Source organism: Cydia amplana, chromosome 2 (genome assembly GCF_948474715.1).
Source record: "Cydia amplana chromosome 2, ilCydAmpl1.1, whole genome shotgun sequence".
In the NCBI taxonomy this organism is placed as follows: domain Eukaryota; kingdom Metazoa; phylum Arthropoda; class Insecta; order Lepidoptera; family Tortricidae; genus Cydia; species Cydia amplana.
The window spans coordinates 6400640-6416325 of NC_086070.1; the positions used below are offsets into that span (position 1 = coordinate 6400640).

Consider the following 15686-nt stretch of genomic DNA (forward strand, 5'->3'; position numbering starts at 1 on the left):
GCCTATGTCGATTAGGCTAGTGGTTAACATTGAATACCATATCGGTTGGTATAGTGCGTATTAAAAAAGCGTCACAAAATCAGTTCCTGCGTGTTTGTGGAGCCGCGGCGATCCGCTACCGGAGCCAATTAAAATAATTTAAGACGCCGCGGGCCTTTTTTCGTTTTGTAATCATTACTCTTCGAGGAAGATGCAAAGCCTATTATACACGGTTTAGATTCTCTGGACTGTAATTTGTATCAAAAGAACAGCAGCCAGATTTATGTGATGAATGAGACAATATTCACACAAATGAATCATTCTTAATAGCAAGGACTTTCGATTTAACAGGTCAAATCCTTTAGATTGAGTCATAGAGACATCATTCTTAATTCATGGCCTTAGCATAACAATTGCACTAAATTTCTGAGACAATACTTATTTATAACACTGTTTATTATAGAAAACAAGAGCAACAAATTAGAGCAAAAACCTGAGAAAACATTCCTTCAACTTGGTATTAGCTATAATTAGCTATATCTATCGTTGTTAGTAGGGGAAAAAATCAAAATATGTCTTAGTTACACTTACCTCATAAGATGAATAGGTAAATTAGGTAGGTAAATAATTAGAATCTAAAATTATACAAGTAAGGTGAATTGGTGTAACTTCGAAAGCGGTAATTTTGAAAATGGCAAATATCTAGTTAATATAGGTAAGTACTTTTTACTGTACAACTTATTATTGTAGAATAAGTAGCAAGGGTAAATAAGATGCCTTGGCAAGCGTTGTAATAACGTAAGTGTTGCTAAAGCATTAAACAGTGCTTCTGGCTTTAGAAATTATATAATAATATTTCCCATTTCAAACTTGGTATTTAAAAGCATTAACATACCAAAACTTTTACCAAATTCTTAGCCCAATTTTAGCATTTAACATGAAGCATAAATCTTCAGGCTATTAAAACTCGGATAGTGGTGAGGTGAAGTTTGAAACTCGGGCGCAAAACGAAAGTTAACTGTTTGTGCCACGGTTTCACATCACGCGAAACTCGATGTACACACCGACACGCAAAACTTCGTGGAATTAGACACGGATTTTACTGACAGCCCTTCTAAGAAAATGAACAGTCAGATATATGTCAGTAATAATACTAATATTAAAACAGTACCGTGTGTTCTAAGACACAAAAGCGGGTTCAGAACATCTAGTCCAGATGTTGACAGTAAAAGTAAATAAAAAGTAAAAAACCGTGATGAGATGATAAACGTATCGTTTTGTAAATGTTAAGACTTGCAGTGACAAATGTGGCCGCATATATCAATATAAGTAAGGGCAGATTGTGACCTTTCTCTCGAATCGCATTAGTCTTGATTTGGAATCGAAGTGGTTTGAGGCGATAGCTTTTTTGCATGCTTTGCTTTCATAAATAAGGGCTAATTTAGACAGCGCGCGAACTCGCATGAGATTTTAGTTACAATGCGGACTGTGGGTTACGTCTAGTTCAACCCACCGATCAAAACCCGCAATGTAATGAACTAATGAAACTCGCATGCGAGTTCTCGCATAGTCTAAATTAGCCCTAATAAGAATATCTCGAAGAGTGACTAACTAATTTGAAGGACTTCTAAAACAGATAAGAGGCCTATCACATTTAAAGGTGAATTGTACCCAAACCTTCACATTTCAGTTTTCTATGTTTTTTTAATCCGTCAATTCCGTCAGCATGGCAATGACTTCTTTTTGGCTTCATTTGTAAGTACGTAGGTACTTACATATTTTGCAGGATACCCTAGCGATGACAACTAAGCTTTGAAAGAGTTTGACCATCAATTACTTTCTTGGAGCTAACGTACCTACAAATATCTTTCGATATTTACAAGTTCTGTTACTATTTAGTGATTAATTCCAATAACTTGGTCGGAAGTCAGATGACAGGTAGAATTACAACGTCTCGCAAAATTTTGGAAATCGGTTGCCAAAAAGCAGATCCCAACTTCCCATAAAACGCTAATATGAGGAGGGAACACGCTTAGGCATTATATAGTTAACATAATATCATCTATACTATACTAATATCAATAATGTGGAAGTAACTCTGTCTGTCTGTCCAGGTCCTGGCCCGGGGAAGGACATACTACAGTTTTATCAATCATCATCATCATCATTCCACGCGGACAAAATAAAGGGTAGAAGCTAGTTTAATCACATCTTCCTGTATATTAACCTTTTGGCTTGCTCATTCTTACATATTATTAAGTAAATTTAACCAAAAAAGACCCGTTTCCCGAGTCTACGGATCGGGCGGCTGCAGCGGGTTCAAAATTATCGGCCACTTGTTGCCGCCAAATTGATAAGTCTTCGCTCCCGTGCGTTCCAGGATGCAGCCCATTGTAGTTTTTAGGCTTTTAATGTTGTTTTAAAGGTTTGTAACTATATATTTGTACTGTCGCCATCAGATACATCGGAGCGGAAAGGTATTAACAAATATCTGAACAAAGTCTCATTATCAAGACGTTAAATAGCATTAAGCTTAGAATAAATTTAAAAGTGGAAAAATTACTGTCTTGGGTGAGACTTGAACTCACGGCCTCTGGATCGATACTTTCCCTTTTTTCGACTTTTAAATGTATTCTAAGCTTAATAGCATCGATCGCAGACGTTTCTGCTTGTTACAAATTAAAAATAGTTAAATTGCATGTTCAGATATTTTTCAGCATCTTGGCAGCTCCGATATATCTGATGGCCTCTCTATCTACTTAGGGTAAAAGTTTTCTTGAAACTTTTCTCTCGAAGACTCGAGAGCAATGAAAAGGGATCACTTCAATCCGTCACTTATTTTATCAAGGGAAATTACAAATACATCGACATCGTCATCGCCGCCGCAGTAAAGTCGCAAAGGTAACGCAGTTGCAGGTGACATCCGAATGTCACCTTAAGGGTAACATTCCATTTCTGACCGCAGCTGCGCTACTAGCACTGAACGCGTCGCTGTTACTGTCAATTTCCATAGTAAAATGAACAGTAGTGCAGCTGCGGTTGGAAATGGACTGTCACCTTAATACAGTACAACGTTAAAGAACAGGCGTCAAGTCCCCATCACGCAACATCAGAGCGGGTTGGGCACACTGCATACATGTTTTTATGTATAAACATTACCGAAACCACCAAGTAATGCGCTCACGGCTCCCAGCGGCTTTATTATACGCGACTACGGGTAGCTGTGGATGCATAAAACATGATCCGCGTCAGATTTAAACCGTATGTAATAAGAACATTAAGGGCGAGGGCACATTGGAGCGCAGTGTTGGTTCATATTTTCTATGGATGTTTGAAATTAGAGGAACAGGTGCCGTAGCCAAAATTACAATCGTTTATCGACGAACAACAATTGAAAATTAAAAAAATTACGGTATGACAGATGGTACGTAAAGTCACGTGAAAAAGATCATACATTATTTTAAGTTTCGATTGACATTTTCTATCAAAGATCGCCATCTTGATTAGACCCTCAGTAATTTAATCTTTATCTATAAAAGTCATTGAATAATCTAATAATAATAATCAAATATAGGTTAAGGTTATTTAGGCGAGGAAGTATCATCTCACATATACATCTCACATGAAGTTTTTTAAACGAAAATTCTACAAACTTCAGTATCAATGCATAAAACTAGATACCTAACTAACTTATTTTACAAGCTCCCCTAAGAAGAAGGGTACGTAATACATATAATCCCATATTTTTTTTATTCTAATCAAAACACATTTTTCATTAATATAATATATCACATAGTATGCACCTTATATCCATTATATATTTTAATCAAAATCTCTTACACCATTATTTAATTAAGCATCCAAACGGGCGTTTTTATGAACGCGCCTTTACTCGCGCGGTTGAACCGTTCGATGCCGGCCTTTGAGACACTACGCCCTCTTAGTACGAAATAGGAACAAATTATACAGTGTAAGTAATTTTCGACTTTTTAGTAACGTAATTAGTTTCAATTTGAATTAAAACTTTCTCGGATATAAATCATTTCAGTTATGAAGATTCTCAGCAACGTATTAATATCAAACACAGCTGTACTCTGTATTTATAAGGAAGTATTGCGATTCGCATCATGAAATCGTTTTGTTATTTCAGACTAGTCTGAGATTAGATTATTAATGTGAAATGTCTTTCAACTGATACATACGTGTACCATTCATACTATTTCATACAGATTACGTGGAAAATATTAAATTGCCTGAATTGAATTAGGTATTTCATACGAAATTGACATTTTAAGTATATTTCTGAGTATATCGTCTAAGTATACTGTATACAATCGTGAGTCAAATCCGCGTCTCACCCAAAACTAGTTGCGATTTCGTGGTTGTCCCATGTGTGTTGTTCAGTATGACCTCTACATTTTCACCCCTTAGAGTTTGGTCAGTGATAACAAAAGCATACTGTATACAATCGTGAGTCAAATCCGCGTCTCACCCTAACGTGTGCAGAGCAATCCCAGCTTGAGCAGTAAACTTATAGGGATGAGTTTACTGCTCAAGCTGCGATTGATTGCCATGCAGGGGCATGTTTCAGGGCACATCTTCATCAAACAAGCGTTCGAACAGCGTCTCAGCCGCCCGTCTGCACCGCAATCGCAGCTTTACCAACGGGCGCAGCGCTGCATGTGTCGGGCCCCATAAATCATCCGACAGCAGGGGACCGGGGGACCAGGGGGGAAATCGGGAGCCTTTCACGACACGGACCGTGGACGTTCGAGAACTTTCCTGCCCAAGGAAACAATGCGCGAAGTTTTTTGGGCCCGTAGTTGAAATCGTGGAAAGCGATAGAAATTATGGGGACTTATTTATGGATGTTTCGCTGTTCACAACAAAGTTGAGCTTAAAGATGAACAAATTTTCAATGAAATATCTAAAGTATTGTTTTAGATTCGAATAATTTCTCATGTGAGAAAATTTAATTAGGTAAAACTATCTAATAACATCCAATGTTCCACATTTACAAGGTCTTGAACGATGCCGTTAGACGATGCCCTACGATGGCAGATATGAGCTAAAGCTTTTAACATTTTACAAATAAGAAAATGATAGTATTTTATTAGGTGGGTACCTATAATGTCCATGTAAACCTGTTACATCATTAAGCAAACATACGTTAAAGCGGCTTTACTTTTTCCATTGACATAAGCCTCATGGGAAACTCGGCAACAATCAACAAATCCATACCTCTCGGTACAGAATATTGGACTAATGTTCCCAGGCACCAGAGGTCGAGTACATTTATCTGGATAGACGCGCAGAAATATTGAGCGGTGGGTGCTACTATCTGGGACCGCATTTGTACTGATTACGGCGTGCATTCAGCCAGGGGTCGAAAAGGGCTTGATAAGAAGCGGCTATCCGTCAGGCGGTGACAGATTAAATCATTGAATGAATCGCTATTTAGCGTATAAAAGGTATTGAGTATGATCTGAAGTTCTATAGGGTTCTACCCTGGCGACCTACTTTGGTTGCGTTTCTATTTCTTATCACAGTAAATAAAACATTTGTCATTTCAAACATTGCACAGTGACAGATCTTAAAATGACACAATATTATGTACTTACCTACAATCCATAGATAGATAATCTAGTTTTAATTAAACTTCGTATTGGCAATTAATTTAATGTAAATGCCGTCATGTTTGTTGCGTGACCTTACCATTGTTTTAGCTATTTTGAATTTATGAATTCATAACCGCAAAACATATTCAACCGCAAATTCCGCCGAGCAAAAAGATCGCGTAGCGAGCGAGCCTAAATACCAAATTCATCAAGGGATGACAAGTGAAAAGAGCTTTTAATTTAATTCGTTGCAGCGCCCGAGGAACACGAAAAAAATACTGCGACAGCTTGAAGCGATATCGACAATCAATAATTCATGTCGTACAATTTCATACATATCAACGCAAGGGTATCATCACATCGTGAACCACAGCCTCAGCGAAATAACCACCTTAACCTCTAGAGCGGTAAATCGAACTTCGTTTGAGTGAGGTCGCGAGGTATTATATTTTGCCATTCTGTGGCCACTCAGTGTATTGCAACATCGTACATGATATCAAACGGGTATTCAGATTAATGCAATTTCTCTTAAACGCTTGCACGTCATAAATAAAATTGCTGGTTTCCGACGTTGTTCGCCGAAGGTCCGTGTGAGGTTAATACGTTTAATTGATAATGCATTATTATCTGGGAAAATTTGACTTTCTCTTAGCTTCAACGCCCGGATGCCGATAATATCATAAATATACATTTATGCCGTGAGCATTGGTCTGCAACTCATCTAGGAGATGGACACTCCAAAATCAAACCCGGAACTGGTAACTCCGTTAGGCGCGAGTAGGATGCTTTCCGAAAAGCGGCAGTTGCCTGCACCCAACCTGGTGGTCTCGCATGTACTGGCATGCCATTCCTGCGGACCAAGCTGGGGAGGTCGAGAGGATGGTCCTGGGCAACCCTGTATCATCAAATAGCGTCCCGGGCGATGCAGCATCACAGACGCTGTATAAATCATCTGTCAAGATATTAAAGGTCCGATGATGACATTTATGAAGTTTGTAAACATTTGTTCAAAACAATTTTTTTGTATTATTTTAATTTAATTTACTATAATATATTCAGGTATTCTGAGTAGCATAGTCGGTTAGGTGCTAACGTTAAGTTATGACGTGGTCGTCATATACCATTATAATAAATAACACTTAATTACAGTGCGAGAATATTTAAACAATTCTAAAGTTCCATGTTGTCGAATTGGACTTGGATCGTAAAAATAATAACTAATTAAGCGATCTGTTAATATACTCGTAGTACTCGTAACTTCAGAGTAAATCATGCAAGGGACCATATCATTAAGTTAAATACATGAAGATGTCTTATATTTTGATATTCTCGTTATAATCGAGAGTTATTTATTCGAAGGATCCCTAAAATACAAGCTCGATACAGCCTGATTGCTTTACTTTTTAAGGTCGTAGCAATTTAGTCCCGTCGTTGGACCAGAGCGATTTAATTTATCCTTTTCAGTGAGAACTGAAATGTTGTATGATTGTAAATAATGTCCTGCAACTATCAAAATAAAGTAATAAATTAATGGCCGTACCATTCGACTTCAAAACAATAGGGAGTATTACTGCAATGTTTTGCCGCGAGAGTGCAGCACTAATAGTGACTTAAGTCTTCTCCGAGACCACGGGGACAACGCCGACCTCGAAACGTCGGAGGTAAATCTTAAAACTTAGATACGCGATTAAGTCCCGTTGTACAATTTAATAGTGACTTAAGTATACAATAGAGTAACTTATACATACTGTACCTTAAACTGTTTTTTGACACGTTTTCACAGAACATCAAAAATATGACATTGATACATTAAGGCGGTTTTACCAATGGCCTACCGGGAAACGCGAAAACGAAACTCAGGTATCTGCCTGTTTATCGCTCGATATATATATCGATAACAAAATTTCGACTCTCTCGTTTGCCGTAGACCCTTACATTGTGAATTATTTTGGGAGTGGCGCCCCCTACGCAGACTTTCGCGTAATATTCCCTACTGGTTTAAGCAAGCAGCAATACGAGCCAAAATACATAAGCTGGTAGCCCTACGAAAACAATTTGTGAGCGCCGTGATAACATCTACGCCCAAAAACGATGGATGACAAAACACGCAACACTAAAATTATAATTACGCTTACATGAGTAATGAAGAAAAACAAAACACGACTACATACAATATTTGGGCGAGTGAACTTTGTTGGTATAGAAACAAAGTAGAATTTGGAGTAGCACGGGCGCGGGAAACTGTCGCATTAACAACATGTTACTTGATAGACCGGCTGATAGCTTGAATTACTTGTGTATATAGAAAAATGCCATTTGTATGGACACTTTATTTTGTAATTCATTAAACCTATACTTTACCTTCTATGTATGATTGTGAAGTTACATTGGGTAGGTAAGCTAAAATAAAGTTGCGTTTTTTTAACGGCTTGCTTTCTAAAAGATATATTTATTTATTACTTAGGTACCTACTATCTACCTATATATGACTTGCATTCAAATTCTAGATTCGCTACTTTAAATTTACTTTAATTAAGAGATGGTCTAGTTAGACCAGTTACTAAAAATATTATTTTTTGTTCAAAATACAAAGAAATAAGTTAATCGTTCTTACAGCGCAGTAGGTGGGATTAATTTATTTGGTCGGAAATGAAAAAAATGCAAATATGGCCGCCACTGCGACGTTAGTGGGCCGGCCTCTGATTCTATCCACTGTTACGTCTAATGACTTTAAAATATCCATTTGGTATATATGAACGTATAATTATGAAAGGTTTTCATAATATAGTAGAGATATTTACGTAGAGGTAAATATGTAGATACAACTGGATAAGTTAATCCACATAGTATTATTCAGAAATATATTTTGAATCATTAGCATTTAGGTAATATTTTTCCATTTCCCCTTTCATATTCTACCGCTCTGGTGAAAAATAATTTATATGATGTCACACAACACAAAGACATCATTCTCCGCTGTCGGCACTGATTCGCGGCGCGTTACGAAATGGAATGTTATTCAGCTTAAATTCCGTCGGTATACGCCAAAAATTACGCGGTCCCGGTCGGGGATTGAACCAAATTCCACCCGCAAAAAAGGTGTCAAATGAAATATTCAAATATATTTTAATATAATTCATGCGGCGGGCGTTTCATTTCTCCCTCGTAATGGAATGCTAAATTTTCGGGCTAACAAAAAATATATATTAATGCGCGTACCTAATAGCTTATACAAACTCGTTTGTTGGGCATTGTCGGTAACAATGGGTGCCATAACTCGACGTCGGCGGCACGGCCGGTGACGTCTTTGTTAGGCCGAGCTTTGTGTGGGGCTCCGCCCGCGCTGTCGGCGCCTCCGCTAAACAACGATCACAACAGGCCCTGCTGCGGGAGCTGCGCGAATTGTTCAATTCACACTATCATAGAGCGGGTTAGAACCAGGTGGATAACTGGCCGTATGCAACCCGCCATAAAGTCAGCTCTTTTTTTATGAAGAGTTACCGCGTTGCGTTTCTCGGGTCACCAATTGAAAGGTACTTACACGATAACATCGCAACATTAGAATGATCCAATTGCGATAATAACCAAGGCGCCTAATTTTCAAATTCCCATTACCTAAATGAAATCCATAATTCATAAGGCATCAACTAATCAACGAAAAAAACTAAAACCGAATCATCCAGGCTCTTACAAAAATGAACCTCCCCGCGCGGAGGTGGGCGGCTAGCCGCCTAATTACCAGTTTTGTTCGACCATTACTATAATTTGCACGAAAAGCACGAATGAATATTTTATTTGAGAAGGCGATGGAAAGTGAGTAATTGCGTCGGATCACGAAGTGAAAAGTTATGAAAGGTGCCGGCGAGAGCGATTTTTCAACGCCAGCCATGAAAGTGAAAATCTTAATGAAAAAGGAAATATTCAATCAAAAATACTGGAGACGTATCCATACAGGCGTCTTCGGTTCCTTCTTCATTAAAATGCTATGAATAAATACATTGATTTTTCAAGATATAGTCAACTGGCCTTTTAGTGGAAGTTAATTACCTATAAGTTCCGGGCTTTAAGATAGAAGCTTTCTTTCGTTTCGTGTATACTCTTTTTGGACAATGACATACTTAACCAAATTGACTATTGGACAGATACAGGGGTAGCCAGAGTAAGCAGACCCTCTTATTTGCCTTATACAGCTGATAAACTAAGACAGAATATCTTTCACATCGCTGAAACCATCTCTTATTAAAACTAGATAGATAGCGGTAAGATAAATAAGCTAGAGAGGTGCCTAAAAATTCATCTCGGCGTAATGCTCAGCTCAGAGCGCATTAGGGCTCCAAGATGAGCCTCGCCGCGGGACAGCGAGCCCCAGGGGGCTCCCCTGCCCCAAACGGGGGGCGGTCTCCGCTCCAGAGAATATTTGACACGGGTCTGGCAGATAGACAGGCCGGTCATGTGTGATACCGAGCAGGAAACGGGGGAGGGAGGCCTTTTTTCCGCTCCTCTATCGACGCGCCTATACTTATAAGTATAAAGATACATTTATGATTTATGTGCCACTGTCTCACAGCACATGTGCACGCATCGGATGCGTCGCTTTTTGTAACCCGCCTAATGATACGAACCGGCTTGATATCACATTAATGAGTTTCATGTGATAATAGATTCCAATTTTAATATCTATTACTCTAATTTGCTTCTTATTTCACCGTAAATTGTAAAGTAGAAAGGTAGAAACGCTCGCGTGCATCAGACAGCGAATCGGCCATTATCTATTTCAATTTGAAATGGTAAGAGTTTGAAAATGGAATTTTAATACCACATAATAAGTTCGGCTTCGGCGGCTTAGTGGCGGTCAAACTTTGATTGGCGTCCTATCCCGGGCTTTAATTAATGTCCGCCAAGACCTCACCTCGGGCCAGACAGGGACAAGCGAGACGAAAAGGGACGACTACTTTTCGTTGATCTATAACAGGAACAAAAGAGCTTTCAGAACAACAATCAATCACTTAAACTTTGAACTTTATTTATTAAGTATCATGGTTGAAATTGGAAGTCGCATGTTAATCGACTAACTCCTTATTCGTTCTGAAGATACGAAATGTTGCCAGTTAATCAGGTTGAAGTTTACAAGTAACGCAAGCGGGGGAACTTTAGAGGTCCAAAGTCAAGGAGCAACTTGCGAGGGAAAAGTTAGTTGGGAAATGAAGGATTTAAGCCAGTGGAAATGAAATGTGACACGTCTAGATCTAGAGCATACTAAAGGCGACTAAGTTCACGACAGTCTCTTGCAAGACGAGCATATAGATATATTATATGAAGACTTTACATCTACTTAAAATAATAGGGTATGATAGGGTAGATGCTACTCTGAAAGTCCTATTTTAGCACTTTTGCAAAATTGGATTTGTCTGTATGGCACCACACATTTATGAGGTACAATATACCTACCTACCTAGAAAAATTGCATAACGTAGATGTAAATTAACTATAGAATACACATTGCTACGATAAGATATTACCACTAAAATGTCCATCTTCATTTAACTGGCAACTCCAATCACAACACACTCAAAACTACTGTCTCGTCAATGTGTGAGTAACATCTCGTATGATGAGCACACTTGTGTGAGTCGACATGTATTAATGGGGTTGGTAGATACGGACGTGGGTGTGCGTAGATAATTATAAGATCGTAATGGTTTTTTAATAAGCTCCCAATTTTTTTTACCCTACTAGTTTGTACACTTGGCATGTAATCTAGTTTTTTGTCTCTACATAAGAATATCATATTTTTTACTGAAAATTGAGACCAGTAATGTGGTTTAAATTGCATGTTTTTAAATTACATGGGGTTGCAAAAAGGGCTAATAATACGGATATTTACATGATATTCACTTATCGCTGGATAATAAACAGCAGAGCTCTAACTTACTTTAGCGCCACCTATGTGGGAGAGGCGGAACTTTAAAGTTAGTATAAAGTTACTGTACGCCACACCGCGTACCTCATGAGCAGTGAGCCGAAAAATTTAGTTAACCCTTTAAAACCTTGACATTCCTTTCAAGTCATTCGATTTCGAACCGTAATTCTTATTGCTGAGATGCGTTTTTGTTTTAAGTATAAGGCAAGTGGCAAGTTGCCGCTATGGAGGGTTAAATAAGTTTTAAATGCCTTTAAATTAATAAAGTTCGATATTTTGGCAGAATTCACTTATATAATCTATATAACTACTTCACTATTCACTTATCTAATCTAATCTATATAAGCTTATACCTACGGAGAGCCTATCTATACCGAGCTATATAAACAAGGGACACTTAATTCGTTTTTAACCTACTTATTGATATTTTTACTAACATGAAACAGGCATGAAACTAGCTAGAGGTAGGTATTTACATTTTAAAGCCAGTCCCGACGAACCTAATCCAAACAAAACACCTAGTATCTAAATTCTAACCGTCCCTCGCACGATCGTTCGAAATTTCCCTTCCCGCGTTGCCGTAAAAATATCAAAGGACAAAAATGCCATCCGTCAAAGTCACGCGTACTACCTAAACCGGAAACTCAGTACCGCACAGAATTAGAAATATATTTTTATACTTCAGTCCCCTCCAAAAAAAGTTTATGCAAATAATAGCACATGTAAATACAGGGGGAAATAGGGATATCGCTTTCTTGGTCTAAATAAATAAACATTTGGGGTTTCTTTTCTTAGGGTAGCTTTCGTAAGAGAGCGACGAATTAGTGCATAATCTAGGATGACGTCGTTTTTTGCGGATCATAAACTTAATTGCGCAAAAGAAATATGCATTTTAATAGGGAGTGAAATAGATAATTGTTTTTTAATGAAAACTTTAGACTTCTTTGTTGATTTCCCGTGATAAATCCCTGGAGCGAAATTAAAGCGATCTGTCATTAAGGATCAATGGTCAATCTTATAGTTAATTAATACTAAAAGCATGGCCTTTTTTCGGTCACTGTCCAAGTCAAAGTCAGTTCTGTTCAAACTATTTTAGAAGCCACTTTATATTTGATTTTTACATATGATTATTGATTACAACAAATGAGTTAAGCAGGTATATATGTATGAATTATTAATATGAATTCGTGTTTTAATAAAGTTAGTCGTTATTTATTAGAGTCGAAAGAGCACAGCCATTCATTCACGACAGTCTATATCCGGGAAAATCGAGAAAAATCGTGCCAAACCAATCTAGAATTCTTACTTCAGGAAAAATCAGTTAGGGAAGAATGGCACGACGACATTGATGCGAGGCACAAAGGGCGTCGGGACCAATCTATCGGAGCATTTATCGAAATTGTTCCATAATCGATCAGGGCCATATTAACAGCTTGCCGAGGACCGGACATTTTCGTTTTGGATAAACCAGAATACACGAGGTCTCCGATTGTCTACACTTTTGTTCTGATCTCGAGTTACATTACGCTGGTCCTGGCCTTAGAATTCTGATCGCCCCCACTTTCGTAAGTTATGTTAATACACGAGCAGAGTTTTTATTTCCATAAGTACATATGAGGGTATTCGCTGATTATCAAGTCATGTTTCTTCTTATGTTAAGGTCAAATTTATATTGGTTAGTCTCAGCAAAGGTTGGAGAAGGTATGGAAATATAGGACCAGATGATAACAATACTGTATTCGCGGTGGCTAGTGAACATTTTCGTTGGAAAATTAGTCGGATAGGCGAGTCAAGACATTTGGGAATTAGGCAGTCCTATAACAGGGAAGTACAGACATATCATAGGAACTAAATGATGAAGTGAATTGTTTTTACGGCTGCGCTTCGTTTGCCAAGATCAAAATGGTATTGGTGAATCAAACTCCATAATTAGTTCTAAAGGGCATTATAAATTGAAATTTATTGATTATGCTAGTATATGGATGCTAACCCCACAGTGTTGCTAAGTAACATTTCTTACGTGATCTAAGTTTGGTTTGCTAAGTTTCTGACTAAAGCTAAGTTTTTCATGTCATACTCGTACTATGATCTCATTTTATCTTTTAAAACCTATACGCCTATAGCATTGTTAAATTGCGGTCCAAGGGTTTATGACATGACAAAAAGCTCCGGAAAATCGTATTAGAAACAATCCAACCGCCATAATAAATACGGCTATACATACGCCCTCTATTCAGCCTCTTTCAACGCAAACGGGGGAAATCAGGAGCAGGCACCAAAACAAATTCTCGTATTCAATCATCGGTTGTTCACAAAGGCTTGGAGGCTGATAACTGTACAATGAAATGTAACAAGTCGTCTATTCCCCATTGTGTGACGCGACCTAAGGGGGGGTGCGGGTGGGGGGCCCATTATATTACCATTTCCACCTCGATTCGCGGGACTTATCGCGGCCTACCTCGGACTAGGTGAGTCTATCTTTCTGTACCGTTGGGCAGGGTATACGTCATTGGTTTGTTAAGAAAGGTGAAATGAAATATTATCATTGGAGTAAGTATCTTTATAAGTTTAATTGGATAATTAGCCTAGTTATTTTATACTAGCTTCTGCCCGCGACTTCGTCTGCGTAAATGATGATGATGATTGATAAAAACTAGCTTAAGTATGTCCTTCTCCTAGTATTTAACTATCTCCATACAAAATTTAATCCATATCGGCGCTGCAGCGGTGTTCAAATAAAGCATTTAAGTACGTAATCACATGCACTCTATAACTCGATCAAAGGTTCTCTTCCTCCTCGCGTTGTCCCGGCATTTTGGCCACGGCTCATGGGAGCCCGGGGTCCGCTTGGCAACTAATCCCAGGAATTGGCGTAGGCACTAGTTTTTACGAAAGCGACTGCCATCTGACCTTCCAACCCAGAGGGTAAACTAGGCCTTATTGGGATTAGTCCGGTTTCCTCACGATGTTTTCCTTCACCGAAAAGCGACTGGTAAATATCAAATGATATTTCGTCCATAAGTTCCGAAAAACTCATTGGTACGAGCCAGGGTTTGAATCCGCGACCTCTGGATTGCAAGTCGCACGCTCTTACCGCTAGGCCACCAGCGCTCCCTCAAAGGTTATAGTCGATCAAAGGTTATAAAAGTTATAAATTTTCTCGATTCTACGATAGACAATATACTTTTATAATAATGATGTAAAATGCATCCAAGAATCGTATAACATGCCTAAAACATGGAATCTCATTATTAATGGCCATAGGATACACCACGGGAATGATAAATTACTCATCCGCTTCAGCCGAGACAGCGAATCTATTTTTAAGAGCATTGCCATTGGCCGGGTTTTTAAAGATGGCAACCGATTTTGGAAGATAAATGGGCGAATGGTTTCAAGTAGATAACATGGGCTAACGAGAGATGGTAAGTGCAAGTGCTACTGGTTTCTAAGACTTTTAAGTGGATCCCATATTTCTTGCGTTAACTATCTGGTTATTTGCTGGTGAGGAGATGCTTCAGTTTATTGATTTGGATAACTATAGTTTTGCATCAGGTAAATTAATTTAAATATATTTTCATTTACTTCTGTTTTAAGGTAATTAATTCGGTATTTGTGCTCTTAATTAAACTACTTGTACGTACTTTTAAGACCACTCATATCAATGAAACAGATTATAAAGAATGCTATCCGAAGTTAAAAATAAAAAGTATAAATCAAGAGTCTATGAAATGCTTAGTAAATTTTCAGAAGTATTAATATAAGGTAAGCTTATTGACTTGAATAAGAATACTCAGGAATAATATATAGGTATTGACCGTAGGTAATATTCTCCGTCAGTTTCTACGAATTATCTTTTAAGAAATGATAGACACCCTTTGGTTTGCCATTCTTATGACAGCTCGATATTACGAGTGCAAAATCTATTAATGAAATATAATTCTAAATATGTATTACAAAACGAATAGCCTGAATAGAATATACCTGTAGGTAGCTATACAGGGTGGAAAGATAAGTCGGGCCCTGGAGGGAAACTACCTTAAATCCTTAAGCTGGCTCATTTTACTTAAAGGAGACATTCCTTTATTTTTAAAAAGAAACAAAACTGCATTCAAAGATTTTCTAAAACTCGCTTGCCTCGCCCGGGACTCGAACCGACTAAAAATTCC

General features: G+C 38.1%; 1 protein-coding gene across 5 annotated transcripts in view; it reads right to left on the reverse strand.

Annotated features, from left to right (window-relative positions):
* The window catches only part of LOC134662038 (homeotic protein antennapedia-like), a 238605-nt gene that overhangs the window by 3046 nt on the left and 219873 nt on the right, over positions 1-15686 (reverse strand). The window lies entirely within an intron of this gene.